The following is a 12,500-nucleotide window of genomic DNA, read 5'->3' as shown; positions in this document are numbered from 1 at the left end:
GTCCTTAAAACTAAATGGTGTGGCCTTGTTTATTTTAGTGCGGCACGATTACAAATCTACTTAAATGTGTCCCAATATTATTCAGCCTCAGTCACACTTGTGAGTTTAAGAGTTATTTTGTGACAAATCGGCATCAAATACCATCGCTTCATTTGGAAAAATGCAATGAATGCTGGATCACATTCTCTCAGGAAACCCCACTAAAAGTTTTTTCGCACTTCTAACCTGGTGTTGCAACCTTCTCCCCCATCTCCCACTCAAAACCACTCCACGATGACTCAGTCCTTGAAACCCCCTCTCGCAATCTCGCAATCCATACACCTTTCAACCACTCCATCTGCGCAACCAAGTAATACCCAAGGTCCAAATGTAGAACATGGAGGCAGTACTTCCTCAGTGGCTTCACATAACCTCCACACCACTTCCACTATCCACCTCTTTCTTGAACAGCAACTCCCACTTCCATGCATGTGTGCTTTCTCGCCTCTTGCATCAATGGAGTGGGACCACGTCATATTGTTGGTGATATTTCCATCAAGGAAATTGAAGTTCTCGACTATCTCCTTCAGCACCATTAACACAGATATGAATATGTACTCCACCCAGTCTCCTCAAGTCGATGACCAAATTCTTCATTTTACTGATATTGAGGGAGATTTTATTGTCTTGACATTTAAAGTAGAGACTCACAACCATAGTGATCATTGATGGTCTGTAAGACCCACTGTGGTTTCCATGGGTTAGTATAATACATATAGTGAGAAAAAGTCCCCAGTTGACCAGATTCATTCCACACAAGTAAATGTTATTATGATATTATGATGATTTATATTTTAAAGTAAGGGGGGGGGGGAGATTTAATAGGAACCAGAGGGGTAACCTTTCCACACAAAGGATGGTGGGTGTATGGAATGAGCTGCCAGAGGAGATAGTTGAGGCAGGTAGTATCATTACGTTTAAGAAACATTTGGACAGGTACATGGATAGGACAGTTTTAGAGGGAGATGAGGCAAACACAGACAGGTGGGACAAGTGTAGATGGGACATCTTGGTTGGTATGGGCAAGTTGGGCCAAAGGGCCTATTTCCACACTAAATGAATCTATGACTCTAATATCAGTTCAGTTTAGTTTATTGTCACGCATACCAAGGTACAGTGAAAACTTTTATATCAGCTCTCGTGGAAATCATTCATTTTCTCCACTCTCTTATTCAAAACACTAAATCTGTTTCTGAACTTAGAAGTGTGGGGGAAGATACTGCAGTCTGGGACTGCTAGGATCAGCTGTATTTTCCTTGTTCTAATTAAATGCGTACAAAAACATATGGCGCCTCACTTGATAGAGGCTGCATGTAAAATGAGCTTCAGGATTTTACCATCTGTATATGACTTATCCACCAACCCTTAAAGTCCCCAAGCCAATGACTGAAAATATGCTTTAAAGTTTAGCTCCTGTAGTGATGTGGTGGAGTGGGATCATTAAGCAGAGGAAGAAGGGGATCAACTCATCCTACAATGAAGATGGTGATCCAGGAAGTAATTATTTAAGCATTCATAAGGACCAGATTGGTACGAACTTAATATTGAGTGGTCTGATGTTATCAGAATGGTTATTACAAATTACTGTTAAAGTAGATATTTGGATGTACAAATTAAAATCTGGAAAGCTAATAATAATTTAAATTAGTTTAGTTCAGTTTAGCTTAGTTTAGTTCAGTTTAGTTTAGTTTATTGTTGTGTTCCGAGGTACAGGGAAAAGTTTTTGTTGTGTGCTAATAGCCCTGTCCCACGGTACGAGTTCATTCCAGGAGCTCTCCCGAGTTAAAAAAAAATCAAACTCGTGGTAAGCACGGAGAATGAACGTAGCGGGTACGTCGGAGCTTGGGGACGTCTCTTAGCGCTAACGGCAGGTACTCGGGAAGACTCGCTAACGGCAGGTAAGCAACGGAAGACTGGTGAAGATTTTTCAACATAATGAAAAATGTCCACGAGAGCCCCGAGTACCGACGAGTGGCCATTACCGTAAATCTCCGAGTTCGAATCAGAGCAAACTCGGGAGAACTCTTGGAATGAACTTGTACCGTGGGACAGGGGTTTAACCAGTCGGTGGAAAGGCAATACATGATTACAATTGAGCCATTTACAGTGTATAGACACATGATAAAGGGAATAACATGAATGATGTTTAGTGCAAGATAATGTCCACTCATGTCCAATTAAAAATAGTCTGATGGTCTCCAATGAGATAGTTGGCAGCTCAGGACTATTCTCTAGTTGGTGGTAAGATGGCTCATTTGCCTGATGAGAGTTGGGAAGCAACTGTCTCTGATTCTGGAGGTGTGCCTTTTTACACTTCTATACCTCTTGCCTAATGGGAGAGGGGAGAATAGTGAGTATCCCGGGTGCAACTTGTCCTTAATTAGTCTGGTGGCCTTGCCGAGACAGTTAATTTAAACTATCTTTTAAGTTGTCATCTATTCTGCAGGCATTATCAAGTATGATGTGGCAACCGATGTACAACGGTACCATTCTCAACCTTTGACCAAATGTGGGTGTAAGACCCACTTTAAAGTGGAGCACGCGATTTAAAGCTGTTTCTTTTCTCCCTTTTCCATCTTTGATGAAAGGACTTCAAACAATGTTTGTCTTTCTGCAGATGCTGGCTAATCAAATGAATGTTACTGTTTTTATTTCAGAATTACAGCAACTGCAGATTTATTTGATTTTCGGGTTGTTCAGTTGATATTATATTTTTGCTTGTGAGAGCTTGCTATGTACAAATTGGCTGGCATTTTTCTAAATGCCCATAGAGATTACTTCTTACTAATTGTAAAGTATTGAGACATTTAGAGGTCATGTCTGGATAACTGTAACTCCTACACATTCATGAATACTAACATAGGTGATTCTGTGCTGCAAATTGTCATGAACAATTTAAAGGGGGAAGGAGAAAGATTGGAGCCCTTGAACGGATTGGAATGACGTTAATTGGAAATGCAACTTGCTAATGAATTAAATCCTATGTTTGTGAATGTGTGTTAAGAAAAATGAGTTAGACACTAAGCGATGGAAGAAGGGATAAGTTCATGAACAACATTTCTCAAGAAATTGGAGAAATTTAGATTAGGAAATGGTCAGGGAGCCAATCATGTGGTTCTGAAGAACCCCCATGGGAAGAAAATCAGTGGCTGTAATCAGTTTAGATATTATTAAGTAGAATGCATCATCCAATAATATTCCCTCAATTTTACTCCTCAATAGTTCTTGGAATTGGGTTTGCCAAGTTATTTCAGAGGGTTTTTTTTAATATGTTGCAAAGCTTTCTTATGCAAGATATTTAGCTGCCAAAGCAACAACATACAGTTTCATCTAATTATCAACAATATTTTCTTCTTTAGCAGATCTAATCATTCAAGGAAAGACACAATCATTCAAGGAAAGACACAAAATGGTAGAGTATCTCAGTGGGTCAGGCAGCTTCCCTGGAGAACATGGACAGGTGATGTTTCGTGACAGAACCCTTCTTCGGAATGATTGCAATGTGTGAGAAAGGCAAAGCTTAGCAGATCATGGTTCTTTTGGTCATGGGGTTACTTCTGAAGCCTGTGTGGGACCTCCATGTCACATGTGTGGCAGGAAGCATTAGATGAGCCAATGGAACGGATAACTTGGACAATCTCTTTTCATTTTGGAGATACGGTGCAGAAACAGGCTCTTCGGCTCACCGAGTTCCCGTGAACCAGCGATCACCACCCGTAAATTAGCACTATCCTACACACCAGGGACAATTTTTTAAACAATTTAACTGAAGCCATTTAACCTACAAACCTGTACATCTTTGGAGTGTGGGTGCACCTGGTGAAGACCCGAGATCATGGTGAGATTGCATAAACTCCATACAGACAGAACCCGGGTCTCTGGTGCTATAAGGCAGCAATTCTACCGCTGCACCCTGTGCCATCCAAGGAAAGATGCCTAGTTGAGCAGTGCTTGCTCCTGGACTCAGTGACAGCCTCCTTGCCCTTGTTCCGCATGTCCTTACCCTCTAGAATGGGCTCATGAGTGTAAGGGCTGTAAATGGAGAGAGCAGCATTGAAATGGGAGGAGAAAGAGTTCAGGCCCTTCATGTGACCAGGATGTGCTCCAAATAATAGCAATACCCATGCAGAGCATGCAAATCAATATGATCTGCAACAGTTCTAAGCCTAAACTGGCGAGAGATAGACAGAAAATACTGGAGTAACTCAGCGAGGCAGGCAGCATCCCTGGAGAGAAGGAATGGGTGACATTTTGGATCGAGACCCGAGACCAGTCTGAAGATGGGTCTCGATCTGAAACGTCACCCATTCCTTCTCTCCAGAGATGCTGCCTGTCCAGCTGAGTTACTCCAGCATTTTGTGTCTATCTTCAGTTTAAACCAGCATCTGCTGTTTTTCCTACACTAAACTGACAGGATTCCTCTCAGACCAGGAGCCCCAACCCCTAGAATTTTATACAGATGGATTTGAAATAAAATATGTATGATAGGGTTTAATTAATTTGTAGGTAGGTCACAGCTGAAGCAGTCTAACTATGAAGAAAAACTCGCTCACGTGCAAGCGGATTCAAAGAAAGTATAAAAAAAAAAACTAGATCAAAGACTCGAGCACAGCCTGTGGCCTGCTCATTATTCTCTGGAACAGAGCAGTGACGTTAGAGTCAGAACAACGCCAGGCCCAAGTTCTTCAAAGGCAGGAGGATGAAGAAAAAATTAGGTGAGAGATTGAATTTAGAAGGTGTGCTGCAAGATAGTCCGTAAAATGATTCCGTGATACAGCTGCATGGGTTCAATACAATGAGATTGAATGGTTAATTTACTTAAATGCTGGAGCATCCAGTTGCCTAACTGTGAGAAAGAGGGAATATTCAACGGAGATAGTGACTTTTTTCTTCATATCCTCCATTTAAAGCAGCTCTGTAATCGGGCTGATATCGTAACCCACAGCATAGTAAAAGAGAACATGAAGGGGAAGTATCCCTGGCCTGTAAAACAAGATACCTATAGCTCTTATACATATCACGATCCACTCTGGATTTTGCACAGTTTTCAAACACACTGGCTAATATGTTCAATCAAAAACACCGTTTCTTTGTCCACAATCTGTTATACGAGAACTTTGCCCGAAACAATGTGACCCATAGCGCTGTGGCCACAGCACTATGTTTAAATCCCCACGCGCTGACAGCGCTCTGTTTAAACCTTTGCTCGACAAACCGGCAGAGCTGTAGCGCTGTGTGTATTGATATGCGCGCCAAGTCTGTAGCAATGTGTATTGCTTTACGCGCCATTCTGTGGCTGATAGTGCTTTGTTCCTAAAGGGGGGGGGGGGGGGGGGGGGGGGGGGGGGGGGGGGCCTCGCTCGGATGTAGTCCCCTGACATTGGTTATAGTTTGAATTTGGGAGCAGCGCTATTGGCCAGGACTTACCGGCAATTATTTAAACAGCTGATTTCTTACCTGTATAAAGGCAGGTGCCAGTAAGCCATAAGTTAGTTTATATACGAGAGGCGTCCACCGACAGGCTCAGTCACGAGCGCTGCGGACGGAGGCAGAGAGAGAGAGAGAGAGAGAGAGAGAGAGAGAGAGAGATAGAGGAGGGGTGTGCTGCTGTAAAACGGACCCCTCACATACCAAGACAAGAATTGTTTTGTTCTCTCTTGCCAATAAAATTGATTTGTAACTGAACAGACGAGTGAGCCTTTTTCTGTTCTACTGGTCAGATCCTTGAACCTGTTCCCTTGTAACATTTGGCATACTCGGTAGGATCTGACGAATAGAATAAGAAATGTTCGGCAAAGAGAAATAGCAAACCAAGCACCCCCGCAACAAGCTGCTGCCCTCGGTGCAGGGGAGCCCGCAGCAGGCCATGCTGCAGGCAGGAAAGATCGTCGAGTCTTCACTCTCCTCTAACGCTTATAACGGGTCACAAGGGAGAAGTTTATTGTTGTAAATTTCACCTGAATGGATCAACACTGGCATCTGCAGGATTTGATCGACTCGTCTTGTTTTGGAATTTATATGGCGACTGCGATAATTATGCTACATTGAAAGGTCACAGTGGAGCAGTGATGGAACTGCATTATAACATGGGTGGCAGCATGCTTTTTCCAGCATCAACAGACAACACTGTAGCAGTGTGGGACAGTGAAACGGGTGAAAGAATCAAGAGACTTAAAGGTCACATATCTTTTGTGAATTCATGTTGTCCAGCCCGACAAGGACCACAGTTGGTCTGTACAGGAAGCAACGATGAAACAGTGAAGCTATGGGACATTCGGAAGAAGGCTGCAATCCATACGTTTCAAAATACGGACCAAGCTATCAGATTATCTCTGGTGGTATTGATGACGACATTAAGGTTTGGGACGTCTGACAAAACAAGTTCATTTATGCCATGCGTGGTCATACAGACTCGGTGACTGGTTTGACCCTGAGTGGGGTAAAAGAGAACATCACCAACCTCATTGACCACATCCAGGAAACCAGGAGGATGGTGGCCATTCGGGATGTTTGGAGGCTGGTGGACTACAGTAGTGCACTGGGGAATGACCATTGAGACAATCTTGTTGGCCTTGGATGTGTAGATCCCCCCCTCTGCCCTCACGACCTTTTACAGGGGTGTCATTGAGAGCATTCTTACCAGCAGTCTCTCAGTCTGGTATGGCAGTTGCTCTGCTGCTGACCAGAAGGCCCTACAGAGAGTGGTGAGGATAGCTGAGAAGACCACCAGATCACCCCAACCAGCAATCCAGGACCTATACCCTTCTCGCTGTCGCAAGAGAGCAAGCAATATTATCAAAGACACCACTCACCCAGCACACAAACTGTTCACCCTCCTACCTTCCGGTAAGCGCTACCGCAGCATGCGGAGCAAAACCACCAGATTCAAAAACAGCTTTTTCCCACAGGCCATCAGACTACTCAACACACTTAAGTAAATTCCATGAACAGTACCCAAACAAAGACAACAAACTGTGAAAATAACTTTGGCTCAATGTCTCCAGTACGGAATTTGCACTTTTTCTATATTGTATTCTTGTATTCTTGTATTCAAATTTTATTGTCGTTGCCTCACTTTGAGACAACGAAATGAATTTCCCGTACAGCAGTATCGTTAAAAAAAAATCACAAGAAAAATAATAAAAATAAATAATAAATAAATAATAAAACATATTAAAAAAAATAAAATTGAAATTGAATTAAAAATTTAACAAAAGCACAAACACAAAAAGTCCACAACACAACATAACATAAATGGCACCCAGGTGAGGAAGGCACCATAGTCCAGCCAGCCTCCCCTCCGTGTCCATCCGTAGTCGGGGCCTTCCGAGCACCTGCAGTCGCCGCCCTGGGTGGGATATTGCACCTTTCATTGTTGCACCCTGTTTAAAATACCTCAAAGGTTTTGCTACATTTTGGCATACTGTGAATATTTTAATATTTTAAATAATGTATGTCTATTGTCTATTTTTATTGATATGTTGGCTGTCTGTGTTTTTAATATTACTTACACATTTGGAGTATGGGGAAACGTAATTTCGATCCTATGTGTAACTACTGTTGCATAATTGAATTGACAATAAAGTTACTTTGACTTGACTTTGACTTGACTAGATTGGTATCAAGACCGCGTGAACTTTACTACAGCTTGTGGGCTGGATGTAACGAGGTAACGCCTGCGGCCGGATGTGACGGTAACCAGACTGATCAAGGGGTGGAATGTTATACGAGAATTTTGCCCGAACAGTCTGTGACCCACAGCGCTGTGGTCATAGCGCTATGTTTAAAGCCCATAGAACTGCAGCCAGGTGCGCTATATTTAAACCACATTGCGCTGCAGACAACAGCTCTTTGTTTAAATCCCCATGCACTAAGCCAACAGCATTCTGTTTAAACCTTTGTGCGCCACACCGGCAGCGCTGTGTGTATTGCCTGTACGTGCCAAGTGTGTAGCGCTGTGTGTATTGATTTGCTCGCCAAGTCTGTAGCTCTGTGTATTGCTTTACATGCCAGTCTGTGGCTGATGGTGCTTTGTTCCCAAAGGGAGGGGAGGGAAGGGGTGGGGTCTCACTCGGATGCAGTCCCCTGCCATTGGTTATAGTTTGAATTTGGGAGCAACGCTATTGGCCAGGACTTACCGGCGGTTATTTCAACAGCTGATTTCTTACCTGTATAAAGCCAGACGCCAGTAAGCCATGTTAGTTTATATACGAGAGGGATTCACCGACAGGCTGAGTCGCGATCAGGGTTGCCACTATTTCTCTTCTCAGGCCCCTTCCCCCACATCCACAGGAGATGTAACACTAGGGACATATACAAGGGCGGTACGGTGGCACAGCAGTGTACTTGCTGCCTTACAGCACCAGGAACCTGGGTTTCTATCCTGACTGTGGGTGCTGTCTGGATTGAGTTTGTACGTTCTCCCCGTGACCTGTGTGTGATTTCCCTAGGAGCTTCGGTTTCCTCCCACACTCCAAAGACGTACAGGTTTGTAGGTTAATTCGCTTGGTTAAATTGTCCCTAGTGTGTGTATGGTAGTGTTGGTGTGCGGGGATCGCTGGTCGGCGCGGACTCGGTGGGCCGAAGGGCCTGATTCCATGGTGTATTTCGAAACTAAAAACTAAATGAAACATCCTCTCTGACTTCTATTTGTGGACCCCAGCAGCCTTCCAGGTGAGACAGCAGTTTAGTGCACACACGTGGCCTCCTTCATGTCATCGAGACCAAGCATAAACTGAGCAATCATTCTGCCTAACACTTGCACTCGGTCCGCCAAGGTCTGCTGGATCTCCTGGTTGCTAACCATTTTACCTCCCCTTCCCCCATTCCCGTACTGACCTATCTGTCCAATGCCACATGGGCGGGGGCATATGCAAACTGGAAGATCACCTCATATTCTGCTTTGGTAACTTAAAACCTAACAGTATGAACATTGAATTCTCCAATTTCCAGTAATAGGCCAAATCCCACCCCACCGGCCTTTCTTCTGTCCCCCGCTCTCACACTGGTGCACACACATTTTCCCCACTATTTCCCACCACCCAATTCACCCTGCTCCTTTCCTCTCCCCCATAAGCTCATATCCCATCTCCGTGACCCACATTTCCCCTTTAACCACCCCCCTGAACTTTCCCTCCCCCCTGAACTCTTTCACCAATATTCCTTCCTCCATCTTTCCATTTCACTCATCCTCCTCTCCCATAAGCCAAACTTGCCCAACAATGTCCCAGGTACACTAGTTCCACTTGCCCGCGCTTGGTCCGTATACCTCCAAACCTGTCCTATCCATGTACCTTCTTCTTCTTTCGTGCAGCGTGCACAGCCTAAAGTTGTTGGACAACTTGTTATATTTGATCTTCTGTTTGCGCACGTCGAGTTGATTGCATTAGTCGAAACAGGACGGTCCACGTGAAGGTTGCAATCTTCCACCCCATCCATGTACCTGTCTAACTGTTTCTTAAACAATGGGATAGTCCCAGCCTCAAATACCTCCTCTGGTAGCTTGTTCCATACACCCACCACCATTTGTGTGAAAAGACTCTGAGCATCTACCCGACCTAATCCTGTCATGATTTTGTATACATCTATAAGATCTCCCCTCATCCTCCTGTGCTCCATGGAATAGAGACGCAGCCAACTCAAACTCTCCCTATAGCTCACACCCTCTAGTCTTGACAACATCCTCATAAATCTTTTCTGAACCCTTTCAAGCTTGACAATATCTTTCCTATAACATGGTGCCCAGAACTGAACACAATATTCCAAATGCAGTCTCACCAACGTCTTATACAACTGCAACATGACCTCCCAACTTCTATACTCAAACTCTGACTGATGAAGGCCAAAGTGCCAAAAGCCTTTTTGACCACCTTATCTACCTACAACTCGACATTCAAAAAACCATGCATCATTACTCCTAGATCCCTCTGCTCTACAACACTACAGAGGCCCACCATTTACTGTGTAGGTCCTGCCCTTGTTCGACATCCCAAAATGCAACACCTCACACTTCTCTGTATTAAATTCCATCAACCATTCCTCCGCCAACCTTGCCAATCGATCCAGATCCTGCTGCAATCATTCACAACCATCTTCAATATGTGCAAAACTACTAACTCTTGTATCATCAGCAAACTTGCAAATCTTGCCCTGCATGTTCTCATCCAAATCATTGATGTAGATGACAAACAGTAATGGGCCCAGCACCGAACCCTGAGGCGCATCACTAGTCTGAGAAGCAATCTTCCACCATTACCCTCTGCTTCCTTCCATGGAGCCAATTTGATATCCATTCAGCCATCTCCCCTTGGATCCCATGCGATCTAACCTTCCAGAGCAGCCTACCATGCGGAACCTTGTTGAACGCCTTACTGAAGTCCATGTACACAACATCTACAGCTCTGCCCTCATCAACCTTTTTGGTCTTGTCCTCACAAAAATCAATCAGGTTTGTGAGACACGACCTTCCACGTACAAAATCCTGCTGACTATCCCTAATTAGATCTTGCCCATCCAAATGCCTGTATAACCTATCCCTCAGAATACTCTTCAGTAACTTACCAACTACAGATATTAAGCTCACCAGCCTATAGTTCCCAGCATTTTCCCTGCAGCCCTTTTTGAAAAGAGGTACAACATTTTCCACCCTCCAGTCTTCCGGAACCTCTACTCTATTTAAGGACAACTCGTCAATTTCAACCAGGGCTCCTGGAATTTCTTCTCTAATTTCCTACAATCTCCTCAGATATATCAGAGCAGGCCCTGGAGGCCCCCACCTTACTCACCATTGTCCTGTGGTGTGGTGTATAAAGTTGTGCTCAGATTTATGTTATATTTTACAAGTTATTCACATCTTTAACTGTACAAAATCCCTCTGCAGTGGCAGTTACAGCTATGACGCCACTATGGGACTGTAGCCCTGCCCGCTGCAATGTTGCAATCCCAGGACACTGAGTCCTGCCAGCCCTAGCAAGGGGAATTGACTTTTTTTTTCAAGTTTAAAATAAGGGAGGGTGAATAAGGGGAAATGAGCAGCCTCTGCACAGTTGGTGGCTATGGGTGAGTGGTGGAATATTGCGTTGGGGGAACAGGTTGCATTGGGAGAATGGGTGAGTGGTGGAATATTTCCTTGGAGAACGGGCTGCATTGGGGGACCAGGCCTCCCATGTGACAGGGACCCAATGCATCCCACAGTCCAGTATATTACTAAAACTCTCATCTTTTCGGTTTCTATGGCTGCGCGTGAGGGGCGAGGGCTGTGCTCCTGAAATGATGCCAAAACATTTTTGGCCCACCTTACTCACCACTGTCCTGGTGTGTGGTGTAACAAGTTCCATTCAGATTGATGTTATATTTTACAAGTTATTCACATTTTCAACTTTAAAAAACCCCACTGAGAAAAATCACTTAAAGTTACAGTGGCAGTTACAGTTTATGACATCACAATGGGATCATATTTACATAAAAACAAAAGGCAACAGTGGGGGAGGGGATGAGGAAAGGAATGTTGTTTAATGTTATTTAAGCAGATAGAGTGAGAGGACGGGGGTAAGGAGAGGAGAGGGGTTAGGGAGGGAGGGAGAGGGAGGGAGGGAGGGAGGGGGTGGCTGAGGGTAGGGGAAAGGAGAGGGAGGGAGAGGTGAGGGAGGGAGTGGAGTAGGGGAGAGGAGAGGGAGAGAAGAGGGAGGGTGAAGAGGAGGGAATGGGAGTGTTGGGGATAAGGGGAAATGAGCCGCGCCTGTGCAGTTGGGGGCTATGGGTGAGTGGTGGAATATTGTGTTGTGGAACGGGTTGCATTGGGGAAATGGGTGAGTGGTGGAAACTGGTTGCGTTGGGGGAACAGGTGAGTGGTGGAGTATTGTGTTGGAGGAATGGGGCCCAATGGGTCAGGGGATTAGGAAGAGGAGGAGGGTTATGGAGGGACGGAAGGAGTGACTGAAGGTAGGGACACGGGGTAGGGGAAAGGAGAGGGAGGGAGAGATGAGGGAGGGAGTGGAGGAGGGGAGGAGTAGAGGGGAGAGAAGAGGAAGGGTGAAGAGGAGGGGAGGGAGTGTTGGAGATGAGGGGAAATGATCTTCTGTGAGGGCGCTTAGGACTGCGTGACCTTCTGGAGTGAACGAGGCCTAGAGGGCTTGAACAGGCTGATACAAGGATCAAACCCATGGTGGTTAGGTACAGTGGTGGGAACTGTAGTTGTGTTTTGGCAAAATCAAGATTAGTTGATCAAGTGCTTGATTCAGTGGTTTTTGACTGAAACTAAACCGGGGGGAAGCTTCGAACAAGCTATTCACACACTGGCAGTTGGCAGCGTATGATGTCACAATGGGATCCTGAATCTCATTTACATAAAAGATTGCTCTTTTCAAAAAAAATATTGCAATGTGTACAAAGACAGGACTCCCAGTGCAATGAGAGATTTGTTACATTGTTGTAAGGAGAGGATGAGAGTGGAGGAGGGGATG

At 44.7% G+C, this 12,500-nt stretch overlaps 1 pseudogene; it reads left to right on the top strand.

Annotated features, from left to right (window-relative positions):
* The window catches only part of LOC129703789 (U5 small nuclear ribonucleoprotein 40 kDa protein-like), a 35,632-nt pseudogene extending 26,163 nt beyond the window's left edge, over positions 1 to 9,469 (top strand).
* Positions 9,470 to 12,500: the final 3,031 nt, after the last annotated feature.

This window comes from Leucoraja erinacea, chromosome 14 (genome assembly GCF_028641065.1).
Source record: "Leucoraja erinacea ecotype New England chromosome 14, Leri_hhj_1, whole genome shotgun sequence".
NCBI lineage: Eukaryota > Metazoa > Chordata > Chondrichthyes > Rajiformes > Rajidae > Leucoraja > Leucoraja erinaceus.
This window is presented reverse-complemented; position numbering and strand designations above follow the sequence as displayed.